General features: G+C 39.5%; 1 protein-coding gene across 1 annotated transcript in view; it reads left to right on the plus strand.

Moving 5' to 3' along the window:
* KHDRBS2 (KH RNA binding domain containing, signal transduction associated 2) overlaps positions 1-20,444 on the plus strand; it is a 308,356-nt gene that overhangs the window by 127,195 nt on the left and 160,717 nt on the right. The gene's annotated exons all lie outside the window — the stretch shown is intronic.

The raw sequence follows: 20,444 nt of genomic DNA on the forward strand, positions 1-20,444 counted from the left end.
AGCTGAATTATTCTGTGGTCAGTGTTGAGTGTTGATTTGCTTAAACATGAGTGTCTAGTGCCCTTTAAAGTGCCTGAGGGTATCTCACTGTGCCCTGTCCTGTGAACTTGGACCTTCACGTCCCACACACTTTCCTCCCACCTTTTATGTTTGTTAAACTTCTCACATCCACTGGTGTGTCCTGGCATCTGCCATGTTCTAAGCCTTGTACTGCTTGGATAATTGCCTCTCTTGTCTGTAATATGCTTTTTGGCATACAGCTAGGATTGTGGACCAAGTATTTCATCAAAATTGAGGGGGTTAATTTTCTTCTGTGACTCCTGCTAATTTCTTAAATTCTTTTTAACTTCTTCTGGCTAGGTTTATATTTGTCTTCCAGTTATTCCTTTGTTTCATATAACGTTCAGAAATTTCTAAATTCTTCTTGTACCCCTGATGTATACCCTGAGTGCCAGTTTCATTACGTCTGGATGTTTAAACAGAGTTGCTTTAATGTCTGGTTTTGCAGTTTCTCAGTGTTTTCAATCCCCAGTTTTGCTGCTAGACTGAACTTCTCAGTCTTCCAGACATTTTGCCAACTATTCAGCAGTATTCATTTCAGGCCACCAGCATTGCTACTGTGTACACAGCAGTTGTCTTACTTGCTGCATCCTTTCTTGTTGTGCTTGAAAGCCCTTTTCCCTTCTGTAATCGCTGGGCTTTGGCAGCCTGGGGCTCACAAGAGGAGGCATGGTGCCAAGTTCTCGCAAGCTGTCGGTCTTGATTTCCAGAGCAAACCCTCTGAAAGGGTGCTGTGAATAACGTGGCCAGTGTTAGGAAGCACAGCTCAGAGTTTTTTCACATGCACACGCTGTTCACATTACCAAAACCCACTGGGCATTGGCAGCAGCTGCTGTGTCATTGCTCTGCCACCTGTCTGTCGGCGGTCCCAGGGGAGCATCTTCCCAAGCATGTGCAAGGAGACATGGCTCTGCACAGTTCACAGAGTTTGTAATTTCATTGAGGAAATTGCCTTTTAAAGCATACTATTCCACATGAGAATCCAGAATTTCCTTCAAGAATTTAATGCTTAGGAAAAGAGGTACAGAGTGTCACTTCCTCCTTGGTGAGGAAGGAGAAGTCAGTCCGACAGGTGCCTGCAGCCTCCTGCCCAGTCAGCAGTGTCACAAAAATCCCACTGGAGAATTCTGGAAATCCTGGGAAGGTGAAGTGGCAGAAGATGGCTTAAAGTGATGCAATTCAGTAGATATGAGGCACCATCCCACAAAACTGGTATATACAAATAAACATCAAAGCCCTGTCAGAAATGTCATCTCATCTGGGCCTGTTCCATGGAGTAGCTCTTCCACATTTTGAGTTTCTGTTTCTCAATAGACAGAAGGCACTTACTGGTTCCTTGCCACACACTCATTCAAGAAACTTTTAAGCTATTACAGAATACTTAATTCATTTATTTTTGCCTACATAGAATAACTATAAAGCACTAACAGTATTCTCAGTGCCTGTAGTCAGGAAAATATTCATGACACTTGCTTGGGAGCGTGGCTGATAAACCTTTCTTGTGAATTAAACATTTTTCTGCTTCCTTTGGTTTTGAGCAATTCTCCTCCTCAAGCATGCATCAGATACTGTCTTTCGAGTCTGAATGGTATGGATAAAAAGATTTTTTAAGTAAGTTGGGGTATTCATCTGAGTAATTGTCTTTACTGATTTTTAATATTCCTTTTAAGGTGGAGGTGGTGAAAGAGATTTTTAATGTATACTGTTTGTGTATACTGATACGTATTTCTGTCTGAGGAAAACTTGCATGCCATGAAATCCAGTATTTATATTGGAAGTGGTCTTATGTGCCATATCTGTGCAACCATGGTGTAAGGTCGTAGGAAAGACTAAGGCCAGTTCTCCTCACCCTCTTTTCTGGCAGTTTGAAATGTGTTGTAATAAAGGGATAACTTTGGAAAATGTCCTCTCAAACAGCAGACATGCTTAAGTCAGAAGATCCTGGTTTTTGTTTTGCATCTGCTCCCTGATTTTCTTCTAATGAAAATCTGCCAGATCTGCATCATCCCCTTCCATCCCACAAGTCATCCAACAGGTTCATTGGATTGCACATTGCAATGCTGTACCTATTCTGTTATTTCCCTTGCATTTTCTGTAATGCTTCACATTACGTTTTCAGGTCAAATTTGAATTCATTAGGAAAGAAAAAAAAAGGTCTGGGATATGAGAAATAGGGTTTCATAAACCTAGGAATGAGGACTATAAAAATGCTTGTGTAATTTTAAAAGAGGAGTTTGCCTTTTAAAAATAACTAATTATAACAAAAAACAGAGAAGAACTAATGACCAAGGACATGTTCACTTAATTTCCAGAAAGCTGATAGCACTCCAGCAGTGTCAAGGGGAACTTCAGTGTTTTGATGTCTTCATGGGAGCACTTGGTTTTAGAACACCTGGGTTCAAGGCAGGGGGCTGGGGAAAGATAGGCTGGATATTTATTCACAAAGTGTTGTGATTTAACCCCAGCCAGAGCTCAGCACCACCCAGCCACTCACTCCCTAACTAGATGGATGGGGGGACAGAATTGGAAGGGTAAAAATGAGAAAACCCCGTGGGTTGAGATGAAGATAGTTTATGAGTAAAACAAAAGCCATACATTCAAGCAAAATAAACTAAGGGATTAATGTACCACTTCCCAGGTGCTCAGGCTTCCCCAGGAAAGCAGGGCTCCATCACATGTAATGATTACCTCCGAAGAAAGCTGGAGAGGGATTTGGAGGGCATGTAGGGATAGGACGTGGAAGAACAGCTTTAAACTGAGAGTAGGTTTAGCTTGGATGTTAGGAAGAAATTCTTTACTGTGAGGGTGGTAAGACAATGGAATGGGTTGCCTGGAGAACCATGGACTCCTTACCCCTGGAAGTGTTCAAGGCCAAGATGGATGGGGCTTTGAGCAACCTGATGTGGTGGGAGGTGTCTCCCCTACAGCAGGGGGCTTGGAATTAGATGGTCTTTAAGGTCCCTTCCAAACCACACCATTTTATCAAGACCAACATCATAGTTTCAAACGTCCCTCCATTTTCTTTTTTTCTCGTTTCCTCAGCTTTATAGGTGGAGCGTGATGTCATATGGTATGGAATGTCTCTTGTATCAGCTGGGATGAGCTCTCCCTGTTGGGTTGTGTCCCTCCCAACTCCCATGCACCTCCAGCCTCCTCACTGGTGTGGTTGGGTGATAAGCAGAAAAGGCCTTGGCTCACTGCTCAGCAATAGCAAAAGCATCTTGGTATTGCCAACAGTGCAGCACGGTCCAGAGCACTGCCAAAATACCTCACACTGTGAAGAAAATTAACTCTATCCCAGCCCATACCAGTACTGGTGGAGCAGGCACAGGGAGAGTTAATAGGTCTTCTTTATTCATCCCTTTTCTAGAAGCTGCCTCAGTATTTGGTCTAATTTTGCTAGAAAGCATTAGAATCACATCCAGAAATACCCCGGTAGTCTGTTTTTTTTGGTTCCTTGTGCCTAAAAGGCTCATCCACTCAAGAAAGTCAAATAACATTCTGGTCAATAAACACTAGGGAAATTCAGCTCATTGGCTGATTCCATGTAAAAGGCATTGACATCAAAGAATCTGCTGCTAGGTACTTCGGGAGGAAAATCAGTAAATTAAATGCTTATTGCAGATTATTTATGTAGTTCTACTTCATACCCATAAATTAGAGACCTTTCAAACCAGAATCTGCAATTGCTGCCATGTTAACAAATTCATCTATGCAATTCAATATAAGCAAAAAAGGGTCTTTTTCAAAAATTACTTCCAACTAGCATAGTAATAATTTTGGTTTTTTCAGAATGATCCTAGAAAACTGAAAGGTGTTAAGCCCTTGGGTGTCTAAAGGAGGCTGTTCCTTTGTCCATCCTGCTCTTGGTAAACCCAGGAACATAGTACTTATGCTGGAAATTGCTGCATTCATTAATTCCTGCTTGCACAACTTGGTATGTTGTCTCCTATTTCCTTGTACTACTAGTGACCAGATAACTTCCAGGCAATTTAAGAAATCACTTAAAAAAGGTTAGCCATTTAAGCAGCAGTTCTTTATTCTTCAGGTGTTTAAATTGCTGTGACCTTCTCAGGAGTTAACATCTTGGACTTTCCTAAGTACTTAGAAGGTGATTGGGTTTTAGCTTTAAGAAAAAGAGGGATAATAATTTCAAAACCTATCAAATATAGATCCATTCACTTCTCAAAAGGAGGAGAAACTTCTCAATAAAAATGTAATGGCATTTATCCTCTGGAAAATAGCATCATGAATTTCGGTCTCAGATGAGAGGGCCCAGAGTCTGTAAGCCCACCCAGCATGCTGTGACCTCCCCAGGTTGTCCCATTAGGTGTTAATAATTCCCCTCACTGTCATCTTAGAGTTCCTTTGTCCAAGGAACTTATTCCATAGTCCCCCTATTCTCTGGGATTTAAGGTAAAAAGCAAAAAGAGAGGAGAGATGAGGAGTTACACTGGGGCTGCTTCCTTTCACATCCATTTCATAGGGAGAATTTGAGATATCTGACACTGTGGGACACAGAAGCTGGGCAGAGTCCCCACAGTAGCATTTCCATGGCCTCAAAATAATTTGGTTGCATTCAGATGAGAAGAAGAATGGATGATGAAAGATAGAGGTGGTCTATGGACTGCCTTTTAAGTCTGTGGATGATCACTGCTGTGGATAATGCTGTGGTCATACTGATGCATTTTTTTCTAACTGTCTTCCAGTTTTTCTCCCCAGAGGACTCTGTGGTTTAATGCAGAAGTAAAGCTAACACACAGGGTTGTTTGACTGAGCAGTTTTCCATCCCCTGCCATCACACAATGTTCCTTCTGCCTCCTCAGAGCAGGCAGTGTCTTTGTTGCCAGACCTGGAACTGGCAGGCTCTGTGGGCTGTACTGATTCCTGTGCCCAGCCCTGAGCAATGCTCCACTCCCTGTGGGCTCAAAAGTTGGAAGTCCAGAAAGAAGTAATAATTGAACGCATAACTAATTGTTACAAGATCAATAACTTGTGTATTTAGGATTGCTCTATTTCTTTAATTTCAGTGCAGAGATTTGGCTGCATTCAGCAGTTCTACAAACTGGCTTTACTCTTCAAAAAATCTGTCAATGATAACCTTTTCTCTTAATCACTTCTGAAAAAAAAGGGTCCCTTAGCCAGGCCATACCCAGTACTCCCTAGGTTCTGCACTGGTATGGGGAAATTCACATGTATTCATTACCAACTGCAAATATTTAAAAGGAAAGGCTTTTTAAAAGGAGCAAGTATGCAGCATCTTAATGCACATAATGTAAAGACTAAATGAGGGCTTTTGGAAAGCACTCAGTACTCTAGCCCCTCTTCAATGCATCACTATGTAGAAAAAAACTCTGCCATGAGAGATGTTACCCTTGTCACTCTGTGTTTCTGTCACTTCCCTGGTCTGCTTTGGCCACTCTTCTTGCTGGCTTTTCCCCACAGACAGTCCTCAGACCATCCTCAGCCAAATCTGAAAGCTCTCCTGAGACGGAGGTGGAGGCAGTCTCATCTGCAGCAGGGCTCCAATTCATGTTGCTTTGTTTAAAGATGAATGTGGAAGCATTATGTGTTACACAGCATTTTCCTAGGCAGTGTGTGCTTTTAAGAAGTACCTATGCTTTATTTCTCCACATACAAGCAGAAAATTTTCCCATTAGCTTTCAACAAAAGACAGACTGTGCAACAGCAGTTTTCTTTCCCCTAAGGATGGCAGGCTGTCATCTCTATTAATCTTCCACACATTATTGTCACCTGCGTGCTTTGTTCCAGTATGACGAATTTTTACACCAAATATAGAAAACTAGTGATATTTGAGAGGAAGTAATCCCCTTGACAGACAATTGTGAACATAAAGATGGAAGTGGACAGGGTTAAATTTGTGCCCTATGGCCTGTTTTGTTTCTCTTCTTCATTGTGGTTACCCAAGGATTTTTAAAACTCGGTAACAAAATTTCCAGGGAGTGTTTCCCTGTTTCTTTCTTTATGTTGGAGGTGATCTTATGTACTTTATAAAATTATCCTGTGAGCTTCAAAGGGATATTTGTCCCATTAAAGTTGTAAACATTGATTAGAGTCCACATTACTGCCACCATTCTTAGGGCAGCACCCAATGCATTTAATCCAAAAGGGATCTCTGAGCTGTCATCAGAATAGAAAAGGTTGAATCATGGGTGTTCCCATTCACATTGCTATTTTTCTTTCATAGTTTTTTTGTAGGTCTGGGGGTTTTTTTGTTTGTTTGTTGTTGTTGTTGTTTTTTTTTTTACATAACTTTCAATTGAAAAGAGCCTTGATTGTTTTTGTTACTCAGGTTATATTGTTAGTGTATGCTGGAGGTTGGCAGTGATGCATGGCAATGAACTTTATTGTACATTATAGCACTCTGTGCCATAGTACTGAGATCATATTATATGTTCAAGGCATTTTGTGAGATGCTGACTTAACACCATTTAAACAGTGTTTATGTGGGTTGTGTATTAAATTGTCCTTGCATTTATATTAGTATTGCCTCTAACTGAAAACTGTTAATTTTCAAAAATAAGAGGAAGTATTAAAGCTGCTTTTCCCACTAAGTTGTTTACTATTACATGTAATTAATAGCTACATTAAGTATTCTAGTTGAAAATGTTTTCCTGCTTTTTTTTCCTCCCAGCCTTCTATGCATTCTTATTAAAAATGTGATTTGGTTAGGATGAATTTTGCTTAGGTTTTAGTTATAGTCCACTACTGACTTCTTTTTCATGGGTCAAATTGAGTTCAATACCTATATTCCAAGGTACAGCATAGATATTTCTTAGAAGTGTCATTCTCTATAAAAATATATTATTTTCTTGGATATTTTGCAATCTGCTGGCTTAATAGCAAGTTACAGAATTATTGCCTCTGTGTTCCAAGTTGAAAGAAACCTTTGTTCAAAACAGTGAAATATAAATGGTCAGTTATACCTCCTGGCAGTACTGCAAACTTGAAAACTTTGGATCCAAATTATTTCTTTCAAAGTTGTACAGTTTTTAGTACGAGCTCCTGCCATTTTACAAAACCAGGCAGAGCGACCAGAAGAGTATTTGTAAAGAAGGAAACCTTGAAATGGTAAGTGAAGGGAAAATGTTTAGCTTTGATATTAATTAAGCATTTAAAAATTTTCTTCTGTAATATAAAGATACAAAATTACCCTCCATACCCCTTATTTTCCTGCCACACCATTTAGTATTATCCATTTGGGTTTGGAAAGCTGATGAGAACCAGTGAGGGAAAACAACATTAGCAAACTCATCAGGTCATACATTCTTGGCCAGGAGGTGGAGAGCTGTCCTAGTCCTGGGCTGTGTGGCTCCAGTGGGAGGGCCCCTCTCGTTGTCTGGGGGAGATTGTTGCCCAGGGTGGTGATCAAGTGAAGCAAACCTGGATTTATTATAGTTTCCTGTTTGTGGAGGGTGGCATTAAAGCCAGTCTTTGCTGGGATGGATCCTGGGGAAGGAAGCTGACTCAGAAGTACTCTCTGGGACAGAGCTCCTCGGGCTTTCTATTACTGAAGCAGCTTATGGGGTGTGCTGGGTTCAGTTTGACAAAATCCATCACCCCACACAGCATGACTGGGGCAGGACCATGAGAGGGGTTCCTGTCACAGCTGAGCTTAGAGTACACATGAGCTCAGGTTTGTCCTATGCTCAAGGTCTGGAAAATGATAGGTTGGAAAACAACCAACCAGACAACAACCCTACAGCCCAACAATTTTTAGCATATTAATTTCTGTAATAAATGAAGTGAAATGGAGTCAAGCCAGCAAGAAAATAACACATTTTTTTTTCATGTAAAATTCATTAGAACAGACAAGAACATGGGGGAAATAAACCACATCCATATATAAATAGAATGGATTCTTTTTTTTATGTAGTACAAAATAATATTGTTAATGAAAGATATTTTGCTCTCAGCTTAGGAAAGGCACTTTGTGTAAGCAGAGTTACTTTGACAGCTTAATCTGATTAAATAAGCAAAATTGAAGTAGGGGAAAGTCTTTTCAGTTCAAATACAGAGTTTCAAAATTCCTGCCATATTTTTTCTAATATCTTCATGGAAATCAAAATGAAGTTTAGAGGCACTTGAGTCTATTTGTTCCTGGCAATTTCAATTGCTGGCAGCCAGTGCCTGTTTTCTTGGCCTGGTGATTGAAAAAAAGGTTAAATAAAAGAAGTAGCAAAATTAGGTTGTTGGATTACTTTTTCTTAAAACTAACATAGCCTCAATTTTAAGACTGAGTTTTCACCCTGTAGGGAGTCTAGTTTTTTGCATCAGTCTGTACAAAGCTAAGATGAAAGACATATTGTAACATGTATATTTATGTAATATGAATCAACAAAAGTAAAAATGTGCAAACTATATTCTACTTTCTTCTTATTTTTATTTTCAGAGTATTTTATGTAAGAAAAAGTACAATTAAAATATAAAACATATAATGTGACTCATATTTTATACAACATTTTGATATCCTAATAGAATGCACTTGAAAATCTGGGTTTTCTTCATTATTTTGTTTCATATTGAAAATAGAAAAACATGTGTCTAATCATAAACAACGCTACTCCATTCTGCAGAAGAAGCAAACACTCTGCTTTTTGTTGGCTGACATACTGTAAATTGATAGTCCTGCCAGTTTTGTTGGTCTAAACAGTTTTGAAGGACAATGACTTCCAGTGTTTTTGCAGGTTACAGAAGTTGTCTCATGGCGGTTTAACTCATTTTTGTGTCATATATATATGGCAGGTTGTATAAAATTGGAGTGTTATTGTTCATCTTGGTAATACAATGCTTAGTGTGATCTTCTAATTGAAAGAATCATTCTTTAATGCCAGAAAGCTGTCTGCTGTGCCTAATGAGGAACATAGATAGTCACAATGGACATTTGGAAAATTCAGTAGCAAAATAATTGGTGTAAAATTGCAATTCAGCAGAGCACTAATGACCGTGTGCATAATCTCTTGAAATGTCTATTATGCCCACTTTATGTTCAGCACTTTGGCTGTACAGATTTACTGAGAGTCAGGAGTGAGAACAGGCTGCACAGTTCATGCCACACGGTTTGCTTTCAATCACAGCCCACCTCTGGTCACTGGCAGGCGAGCAGAGTGAAGCACCGGGCGCCACTGCAGGGTGGGATGTGCTGCTCAGGCACACACAGGCCATGAGCTGAGCACTGTCTGTCCCTGGCACTGATGTCTGCTTCATTTTGGAGCAGCCAGGAGGAGGTTCTGCTCAGGCAACAGCAGGCATCTCGTCTGGATTCATGGCAAAGCTGGCCCAGGAATGCTCACAGGCAGGAAGGATTCAGCTAGAGGAGGAGGAAAAGGTGACCAAGGAAACCTGGGCAGGCACTTGGTGGTCCTGTAGTGAACAGTGCAAATTAATTACATGGTTGTATCTGTGTAGGCGTTCTAAGTATACTTTGATGAAGTATTTAGACATAATTTTATTCTGATACAAACATGAAATTTAAAAATCATATGCTTCAATTGTAAGGTTTACGAGAGTTTCTCATTCTCCATTTTACCCCATTGTAAAATGTGCCTTACTGTTATTATTGCTGCACTACCATCCATTTTGCTCTTTACTTCAAACTGATGGGAAATTGCACAGTAAAAAGAAATTAAATATACATAAATAAAATTATGTATATATTTAATATTTTTCTAAAATAGAGGAAGAAATAAAATTACAAATATGTTGAAAAATGCAAAACAAATCAATGTGTTTGGCCTATATTTTTCTCCTAACAAAAGCATTTCATATTTAAGCAGTTCACATGTCAGTAAAAATAGTCAACTAACTTACCAGCACTCTGGCAAGGCATTGCTTCTACAAAAAAGGATACAGCAGCTATCTCATACATTACCTGAAGCTCCAAATACTGTCTGACTGACAGTCCTGGTAGGCAACAGAAATTGTAAATGTCCAAAGAAGTCAGTGAAGCTTCAGAATGTATTTAATGCTGAAGTGCCAGCCCAAAGAAGGATGATGTTAGGACTGAGCATAACAACTCTGTGTCAGAAGATCACACTTCCCTGCTCTAGAGAGGGACTTGCCCCTGCTCTGTCTGTAATCATATTACATGGCCATTTTAATGACCTGATTAAACTCTTACAATGAGTTCTGCTCCCATTACTAGGATCCGAAGTCTCTCTCCAGACAAAAATAATCTCTGGTAGTTAGAAATTTAGTCCTTCAGTTTCCTTTTTCTTCCTCTTTCTTTTTTCTTTGTTTTCTTTTTTTATTTTTTTTTTTTTAATAGAGAAGGTATGTCCCTTCTAAATCTGCTAGGCAAAAAGTGCAAGCTATTTTAAATGCCTCACCTGAAAGATACTCCCAGTAATTCTGAGCATCCTTGTAATTTGTCTTTGTACCTATTCCAGCTTGAACCCTAAGCTCATTGATGCTACATTGGCTGCAGCAGCTGTTTTCAGGGAAAGATTTTTGATCAATATTTCTCAATCTGCAACAAGCAAAATGCATTATAAATACTGCAATGAAAACCTCACTTCATTTATTACTTGGCTTAGAAACATTAAGGCAGATTATATCAACATTTACAAATACAACATTTTCCAAGGATATAAGTAAATTACTTAGTGCTTCTGCCAGAAAAATTACAAAAGAGAATCTAAATAAAAATGTTTATTTTTCAATGCAGTATAATTTACACAGAGCACAGCAGTAGATAGTTTGAAATTTAGAATTAAATATGAAGTATTATATTTAATAATGCATAATGTAGGTGGAAATTTCAGTATTTCTAAGCTATAAATTTATTAATGCAATATATCTTGTAAAATATTGTGTATCTTTTTTACTTTTATATTTTCTGAGGCCACGTGCACTTTTGCTGTTGTGTTGTGCTAATTTTGCTGTTACACTTTCAGAGATGCAATGTCTATGAAAAGAGGGATTTGGCAGAGAAAAAAAGTGTACTCATCTTATCTATATAAGCTTAGCAAAGCATTGCATAAGTCCTTTTAGTCCTGAAATAGTGTATGCAGATGCTTTCAGGGACTGGCCAGGAAAAGTGAATTCATTAAGCACTGTGATCCTGAGCCCTGGGGCTGCTGTGTTGGTGAATAATGCAGAGGATACAGTGCATTTTGCATTTTGCATCTGGCCTTTGTGATTTCTCTCTGTTGCCTCTGTATTTAGATCTTTTTCATTTGCAAGTCTTCTTTTTATTCTTTTTTTTTTCCTTGGGTTATTTTTTTTTCATTTAATTAAACCTTAGCACAAGTGGCATTTTCAAAATGAAAGCATTTCAAGCTGCGGTAGAAGCTGAAATGCAACTCTTTTATTATTCACAATCTTAAATGTTTTTACTAATTCATATTCACTTCACAGCCACAGAGTAGGCATTGTAAATTGCCTGGATGGTTCTAATGGAGCCACTTTCACTCCTTAATCTCACTTGCTCCTAAATTGGCAGTGACAGTGTAAGTCCATTTTCAGGGCATGCGCTTTTAAGGAACATATCATGGTTGGTTTTTGAAAAGTAGTTATCCAGTCACAGCAGGGGGATTGAGTGCCTTTAATTCAGGAATTACATAATTACATGAGAAGGCAGGACAGGCCTCCAAAGGAAAATGAAGATGACCAGTGCTCTGTATTTTACTGTTCTCAGTGTAGGAATGATTGTGGTACTATACCTAAAGCCAAGCAGAAGGTGACAGTGGGCACATTCAAATGTCTGGATTTATGCGAGAGGTGCGGTTTCATAGCTGATACTTTTATCCAGTTGAGATTTAGAAGTTGCACTATCTTTGGAGGAATCAATACACCCCTAAATGAACAGAGTAGTTGCCTTTGGGAAGTATGGATGTGATTTGACTTTGACAGGCAACTTTGAAGCTGTGCTTTGTAGAAGAGTCATGTTCCCACAAACTGGAAGATGGACACGCTTGAGGAGCTTTGCAAAGTAGGGAGGAAAAGGACTTTTTCCACTTATTTTGAGTCATTCTGAAAGAAGGGATGCTCTAATCGTGCCAAGAGAGACACAAAATATGAGACAGCAAGACTAATTGTGGCTGTGGGGTTTAGTTTTTCTTTTTTCTTCTAAAGGCAGGATACCAGCTCTGCTCAGTTAGTGGAAATGAACTGTGAATGGAAGACATCAGCTCTGTGCTGAGCCTGAGATAATGAACCCACCTTCCAGCAGACAGAATTAGTGTTTCTGCTGTGCTTGTTGTAGCTCTGCAGCACCTGGCTTTCAGCGAGTTCATCCCAGGCTGGGCAGAGGGCAGAGCACACCATCTAAACGTGTTCTCCTCAGCCAAGTTAAAAGATGACTTCTGGGAGGATTGGTTGTGCCTTCTGGTCACTCTGAAAAGAACTCTCTGTCTATTCCTAGTTATTTCAGGTACCGTCAGAAACCAGCTGGTGCAACCCACTTTGCTCTTTGAGACCTTTGGCATTCAGCATAGCTCATTGTGTCCTTCCTTGCCTTTCATTTTCAGGTAATGACAAGACTAATGAAACATGAGGTTAAAACGTGATTTTTCAGATGAAAAGCACAAAGGCAAATGTACAGGTCTTTATATAAAAGTATGTCAAACACACTTAGAGATTTATGAAGATCTGTGGTGTCGTATTCTGTGGAATGTGCTAGACTACAAAGGGCAGGAAAGCATATTCAAACAGAAAATAATTCTTAAAGTATTTTAGACTTTCTAAAGTCCTAATTTTGAAGTCAGTAACTCCTTTACAATATTCTATTGCTGTTTCTTAAATTTGTCTTTTAATATCTAGCCTTGCATCAACAAAGAGAACTCTCCTAGTACTTCCAAAACTTCTTACTCATTCTCTGTGGTTGGGTGATGCCCTTTCTGCATCTTATAGAAGAAGAAATAAGTAGCATTTCTGCACTTTGTCCACAGAAAATGTGTGCCACATGCCTTTTACCTGAACATAGCAGGAAATAACAAAGAGGCAGTTTTCTTGTTCAGAAAGGGAAGCTTTCCTTTAAAAATCCCGACTCCAGATAGGATCTTGTTCTTGGCTTCCTCCTGTGAAGACTTTCACATGGACTCCTATGTCTCTTGCCTCTGTCTTTCTTTGTTAGGAGGCAAAAAGACCTCAAGGTGTAGCCAAATGGGTACTGGGTCCTACCTTACCTTCCAGCTTGCAGGTGAAAACACCACACTGGATTGTTTCATTTTTCCATTCTGGAGTCTTGTATGCCTGCTGGTTTTAACCTCTTGATAGGCAATGTGTTTATTCATGTAGCCCAACCGGGTGATGTCCAGCATGACCACAGATCTGACAGCCACTGGTGAAAGACAGAGGCACTGGCAGATGTGACCAGACTCCAGCACACTGTTTTGTTGAACAACTCTGGTAGCTGTTCCACCAAGTTTGGTTGGCAGTACTGCTGGTGGCACATCTATGTCAGTCACTGCCAGGGCTGCCCCAGAGGCTGTGCCAGGCTGTACCTGTGCACACCAAGCAGCCTGCAAAAACCAGACAACAGTCAGCAAAATAGCACTGCACAACCTTCTGGCTGTGCCTGATCAATGTCTCATGGTTTTCAATTTGTCAAAAAGCAAAGTTTATCAGGCAACAGTGAAGTAGCTGCAGCTATCTCCACAAAACCCAGAAAAAGATGTGAGAAAATCTGGTGCTGTGCTCTAAAGCTACCATTATCCATTTTACAGAGCACAGTCACATCCCTTTCTTAATCCACTAGCTGCAGAAAATCAGCAATGAAGATCTTAAAGGCCTTCAGTTAGCCTATATAAACCTAAATAAACAGGGTACCAAAAAAGAGAAAGCTATTATTTTCTACCTTCATTACTGCATTTTATGTACCCTTTCCTTCTAGACCTCAAATTCTTTTTCCCCTGAAAATGAAAGCTGAAATTCTGTGAGCAGAGAGCAGAAGGATTCTGTTTCCAAGCTGCTTGTTTATTTATGAACACACTTGGGAAACACATAAAAAGATTCCCCCAAGATTATGTTTGCAGATACCTCATCTGAGTAGAAGGAAATGAATGGAAATAAGAGAAATAAAATACAAACCAGTCTGTTGAAAACAGGCAAGAAAAATTCCCTATCTATTTAGATGACTAATGTAATGGGCTATACTGGAGACACTAAAAGAGACTGATGTGCTTAAACCAATTGTCAATCAAGTTGATCAAAAGTATTGCAAACTTAGAGAATGCAGATTTTCAAAAGTGAAACCAGAATGGTTTGATTTTTCAGTGCGGAAGACCAAGTCTGAATTAAAACATCTGCATGCTGTGCCTAGATTCAGAAAGTGATAGAAACAGTAGGTGGCTCAAAAGATACAGCATGGGTTGATTACAAAACTAGTCAGCAGTCACAGGCCTCATGTGTTGGTAAATGTGATGATTTATATCATCTTGGACTTTGTTTGTGCACTGGCCCTTTGTGCTCTGGTCTGAAAGTAAAAGGTTCTCAAATCCGTTCTTTTAGGTTTTTTAACCGTGTGTTTCTTATTAGTGCATTTCCAGGGGGGTGTTATAAAGCAAAGGAGAATCCTTCAGAGTTAGGATTAATGCATGGCACTTTGTAGCAATGGATCCACCTAAGTCCTGTGTTCACAAATTGAAATAAAATGTAAAAGTTAGAGCAACCCATCACATCACCACATACTCCAAAGGCTTCCTTTGGCTCTCAGGCAATCTCAGGGAGATAGACCTGTTGATCTAGTGTTAGACTGGCTGGGTCTGGCAGGCAGCCTGTCCTCTTCTCCCTTCCACCCTGCTGGGACTGTTTCTAACACAGCCTCATGTTCTTTTTTTTTTTCTTTTTTCCCCTAGAAACATGTTATGCAATAGCATGCAAAATATTGTGTAATAATAGCAGTGATATTTACTGGCTTTACATGAAATTCAGAAAATAGATATCATCACAGCTTCTTAGCCTCTTAAATATTTCTTTACTGTTGCTATCAATATGGCTTCAATAAGATAAGGAGGAAGCACACTGGACCTCCTTAAAGTTAGAAATATTTCAATTGCATCTGCTGATCTAGGGAAAAGGACTCTAAACTTCACAGGTAAAGCCACTGCATTTTTGCATTCCTATCAATACTTGGATAATTTGAAAAAAACAGCTTTTTCTTCTTTCTGTGCAAAGCAAAATTGGCCAACCTCAGTTTTTTAACCTCTCCTTTCTACTCGTTGTCCAGGGACTCTACAATTCTATGTGATAGAGGATGCTAGCAGCACTTGGTCAAATATGTTCTCACTGGCATGGAAGAACAGCAAGCACAGAACTAAGCAGAAAACCAACAGGTTTTGGCTTTTAATTCTGCCAGCAGTCTGAAGTTGGTTTTAGATAGTCCAGGGTCAATGTTGCATTATATGCAGATTACATTTATTTGCCATAATATTCTCCTGAAAGTGGCATTTAATTTCTCTTCCCACACAGCAGGATGTTTCAGTTGCTGTTCTGCATTTCCACAGAATCAGAAGAATCAGATCTCCTGTCTCTGTGGCAAACATGATGGTTTATCTTGTTTGTCACCCTCCCTTGTGTCTTAGGAGACAGTGGCAGAAAGACTGAAAACCCACGTGGGAGTGGATTAGAGGGTTTGTGGGGAAGTGGATTCTTGGGGACCCTGTGCCCTAGGGAGAGATGCTCAGTAGCCTCTCTCACCAGGTGCTGCAGCAGGGCCAGGTGACCCCAGCAGAGGCAGGCACTGGTGAATGCAGTTTCCCAAAACAGCAGCAGCAAGGAATGGTTTGACAAGAGAATTTCAGAAAGATACTAGGGGGAAAAAAAACAAACCAAAACCAGAAAAACAAACAAATTAAAAAAAAAAAAAAAAAAAAAAAAACCAAAAAAAGCCATGCAAGCATCTTTCCTTCCTTGTTAGCCATTTTACATGTAAGTCCCTGGTGGGGGAAGGTCTCTCTGTGAGGATGAAGGAGGGATGTGCCAAGAAAACACATGTGCAGTGTGGGGCTGGAGGAGGCATTGCAGCCCCTGGGACAGGGAGCAAGGAGCACGGGAGGCCCAGCAGAGGACTGGAGGCAAGTGAGCCAAGGGTAGTAATCCCCATCGCGGCCAGAGGTCGAGGAGCACTGCTAATGGGAATTTGTCATGCTCTGCTTACCAAAGAGGCATCTCAATTGCTTTCTCCAGGCTTCTCCAAACATCTTAGGGGAGTGCAGTAATAAAACATGATGGCCACAGTGCCATTGCTCAGACTGCAGAGGAGCAGAACCTGTCCTTTGGTGACAGATTTACTGATTGTGAAAGGATATAATTGGTAAATGACAGCTGTTAGTTAATCAGCTGCTGTGGTGCAGCATGTCTCTGGAGCCTGAGCACTATGTGCCTTTTCTGCTGGGGAGCTCCATCACTGTCAAACCCCTCAGTAACTTACATAAAATGAAAATAGAACAAATGGAGTTTCTCATAATTAAGTATATCATCTCTCTTAAATCGTACCAGAATCTGTTGGCCAGTGTTGCTTTTGCAACTACTGTTTCTGAGTGAAATAAGAATTACACTGTGATGCAAAAAAAAAGGTATGAAGCTGGTAATAGTAACATCTCTGCCTGCATTTTCCTGATTGCTTGGGTTTCCACTTCTTTCTTTGCTCTTCATGTTACCAGCAGTGCAACATGTAGGTCAGTTGTAAAGTACTGCAATTCTCATTCAGCATGCCCTGTGAAAACATGCTTAAATATGTGTTTGGAAGAGCAAAATGAATGTTTCAGATTGATGATGGATGCATTATCTTTTCCTGAACAGTTAAAATGATGTCTGTAATCCTTCAGTCAGTTTCCAAAGCACAGGAGTCTTTAAACTTGTCTAGCATGGTCCTATACGTCTTCATTTTTTTCCTTCATCCTGATAATTTTTACAAAAGAATCCAACCAATGCTTTTTCCCCCCATTTTCATAGCTACCAATTCTATTTTGATTTCTTCTTTTTTAATATGATTTGGACAGATCCAAAAAGATACATAGATCCATAAGCTGATTCATTCACCTGAACTCCCAAGTCATCTTGAGCAGCAGCCTCAGCTTCAGATGAATCACCCTGTTTGTTACTATTGAGAGCTCCATGTGATTAGTTGAGGCTTGAAAATCTATCTTGTGGATGCCTAAGTCAAGGTAAATGAACCCCACTCACGGGACACAAATAATGGCTCATTTGTCCTATAACTGACTTTTCAGACTGGGACCTTTGTCTCAGATCCAGCAAGGACCTGGGGTTGAACACAGCCTTGGGAGGAAGATAATGATGTCTTTGAAGAGCCTGACTAATTTGGTCTTTGCACAATTTGACTCAAAACCCCTAACATTTAGATGGAAAAAGCAGCACAATGAGCTAAGTCTGTTAGGAGCTGAAGCTTTGCTGAGTTCTTGTGGTGCACATATTCCTTATTTAAGAAATATTTTTTATTTTTCCCTTTTTCCAATTTAGGAGGAAGGGATGAAAGAACAAGAAATATATTTTTTTTCAGCATTTAATATCAGTCATAGCATTTGAGGATGATCATACAATGATAAAAATATCTTCATCTTTTCTCTTGCATCTGTGGAGAAAGTCTGCCATTAACAGTGTTGTTGTTCAATTTTATTGTACCCTCGTTTGTACTGGTATTGAAAATGAGCAACAAGGGAGACCACAGGTGCTAAAGCAGTAAAGAACTGGAAAACAAATAAAATGCTTCATTTTCAGCCAGAGGCAGGTTACAATGTTTCCTGGGAAAAAGCTTTTAATAGAAAGGAATTTTGTTGTAAACTGATGGTGACATTAGGTAGAATTGACTATAATTGATTAATTTAATCTGCATTTTTTTTATTGTTTGAGATATGGCTACTATGTAATGAATATTTTGCAACACTCAAAGCCTGTGCACAAGGTTATTTCTTCATGCATAAATCTGAGCACATAAAGGGGGTTGGAGGAGTGCTTTAAATTGCCAGGGATGATCTGGATGATAAAACTTAAGTGCAAAATGAATATTAATTTTTAATGCAGTAAAATTAGCTGACTCTGAAGACTACAGGTACTTAACCTTTTCTGGAGTGCAATTATCTGTTTTAAACTGAATTATAAAATATTTTACTCTTTCAATTTTATGTATGTTTGGGGTTTTGGTGATAGTCCATTCTTTTTTGGATGCTGTGCAAGTGCATCATGGAAGATGGGGAGTTCTGGGTAGAGGATCTGGGGCAGTGTGCTTTGAGCTTTTAGAGGGAATGCCCTGACTGCACTTAGTCACTGACATCTTGGCATGGCCAGTTTAGTATCAGTGACATCTCCAGCCTGGGGTGAGCTCATCTGAAGTAAGTATATACTTGGTGTTTTCTTTGGGGCACTAGGAAGAACAGTGTGAAATTATGAACACTGGACTTCATGGAAGAAAGCCCTTTCCATCATTCAGGCTACTTCCTTTGTGATTTACCTTGCAAAGGTGTCAGTCTGCCTTCCAGTGAGGATGTGTCAGTTCTTAGGTAAACAATGTATTCTAAAACTTTGCAGTGAGGAATACTGAAGTTTCCACTGAGTCACAGACTCCCCAGCCAAAAGCTACCATCATCATCCCAGCCAAGTTTTCTCAAGATAAACAAACTTGACAGAACTTATTTTGACTTCCTTTACTTTTCCTTTACAAGTGATAGCTTTTTAAAGTACTCTCTCATGTTGCAAAGTTCAGGTCAGGTCCAGACTGCTCTGCCAAGGAGCTGCTGTTACCTGAATGGTTCATGGTCTGAGTACTCTGCACATTCCATGAAAATGAGTCTTCAATAAATTTCTATTAGAATAGCTATAATCACTAGTCATTAAAAAATCATGTATTTTACTCAGAGTCATTTATGGCTTATAATGGACTAATATCCTTACAGATTTCCGTTATGAGATTAGAAAATGTGTTCTTTGTCTTTGCAGAGCAAATCCCCATCATATCTGAGATGACCAAGAATCTGTTTGCAGGCTATTTTATTTGCAGTCAGCAAATCTGTCAGACATAAAATCATGATAGTTCCCCATGACAGGAAAGACATGGACTTTTTGGATCAAGTCCAGAGGGGGCCACTGAGTGCTTAGAGGGATGAAGTACCTCTCCTATGAAGAAGAGCTAAGAGAATTGGGATTGTTCAGCTTGGAAAAGAAGTTTAGGGTTGATGTAATTGTGGTCTTCCACTACCTGAAGGGAGCCTACAAGAAAGATGGAGAGGGACTTTTTACAAGAGCATATAGTGACAGGATAAGGGAGAATGGATTCAAACTGAGAGTAAGTTTAGATTAGATATTGGGGAAAAAATTCTTTACTGCAAGAGTGGTGTGGCAGGAACAGGTTGCCCCAAGAACTCGTGGATTCCCCATCCCTGAAAGTTTTCAAAGCCAGTTTGGATGGAGCTCTGAGCAACCTGGTCTAATGGAAGGTATCCCTACCTGTGGCAGGGTGGTTGGAACCAGATAATCTTTAAGGTCATTTCCAACCCAAAGCATTCTATGATTCATTCTATGATTTTATGGTACATGTAATATTGTTACAACACATTTATCTGTCAACTATTTCTGACACCTCTGTGAGAAATCATCCAAGAACTTGCAATCTCATTAATATTTATTTGTCTAAATTAATATAGTGTGAATAATTAGATTTTCTAGATAGCAGAGGAACAAGTAATTTTGCCATTGAAAATGTGTTTGGGTTTTTTATCATTATGCAAAACAATTCTACAAGAAAAGAAAAAGTGAAACTTGCAGAATGATGTGTGGCCGTCACATGGGAGAGGGAATATGTCATTTGCAAAACATCAAAATTCTGGCTCAGAAAAAGGATATGTTTGTGAAAAACAGTGGCACACTGGTTGATTTTTTCAGTTATTTAATTTGAAATACTTTTTCAGAAGATTATGTATTTTTTAAGTCAGCTCAGGTATCAAAACATTTTCATCTGTGTAAATGCTATCAGAGATACATTTGCCAATTATTTATGAACTTCTTTTCCCTCTTCCAGTCTCCAGAGTTCAGTTTGTCTCTGCCATTATGGCTTCCCTCCAGTGATGTGGTTTGCACATCACTGCATGAGAATCAAGGGGATACAAGAAAATTGTGGTCTCTTCTAAATTTGTGGTAGGATACTCAAATCCATTTACTGCTTTTGTTTGCAATGTTGTGGTTAATCAAGGAACAGCCTGAAGGAAATCTTTATTGACAATCAGCCAGGGAAATGAACTTTACAATACAGTTTATCAGACAGGTATTTAAACTGCTGGAAACCAAACCATCCCCATTACCCTGCCTGGGCCAATATGGCAATCAGGGAGATGTCACTTCCTTTACATCCACTATTTAGGGAAGCACATTTCTTGTATCACAGGTTCCACTTCCTATCAGGGTACAAAACA

Source organism: Haemorhous mexicanus, chromosome 3 (genome assembly GCF_027477595.1).
Source record: "Haemorhous mexicanus isolate bHaeMex1 chromosome 3, bHaeMex1.pri, whole genome shotgun sequence".
Lineage (NCBI taxonomy): Eukaryota > Metazoa > Chordata > Aves > Passeriformes > Fringillidae > Haemorhous > Haemorhous mexicanus.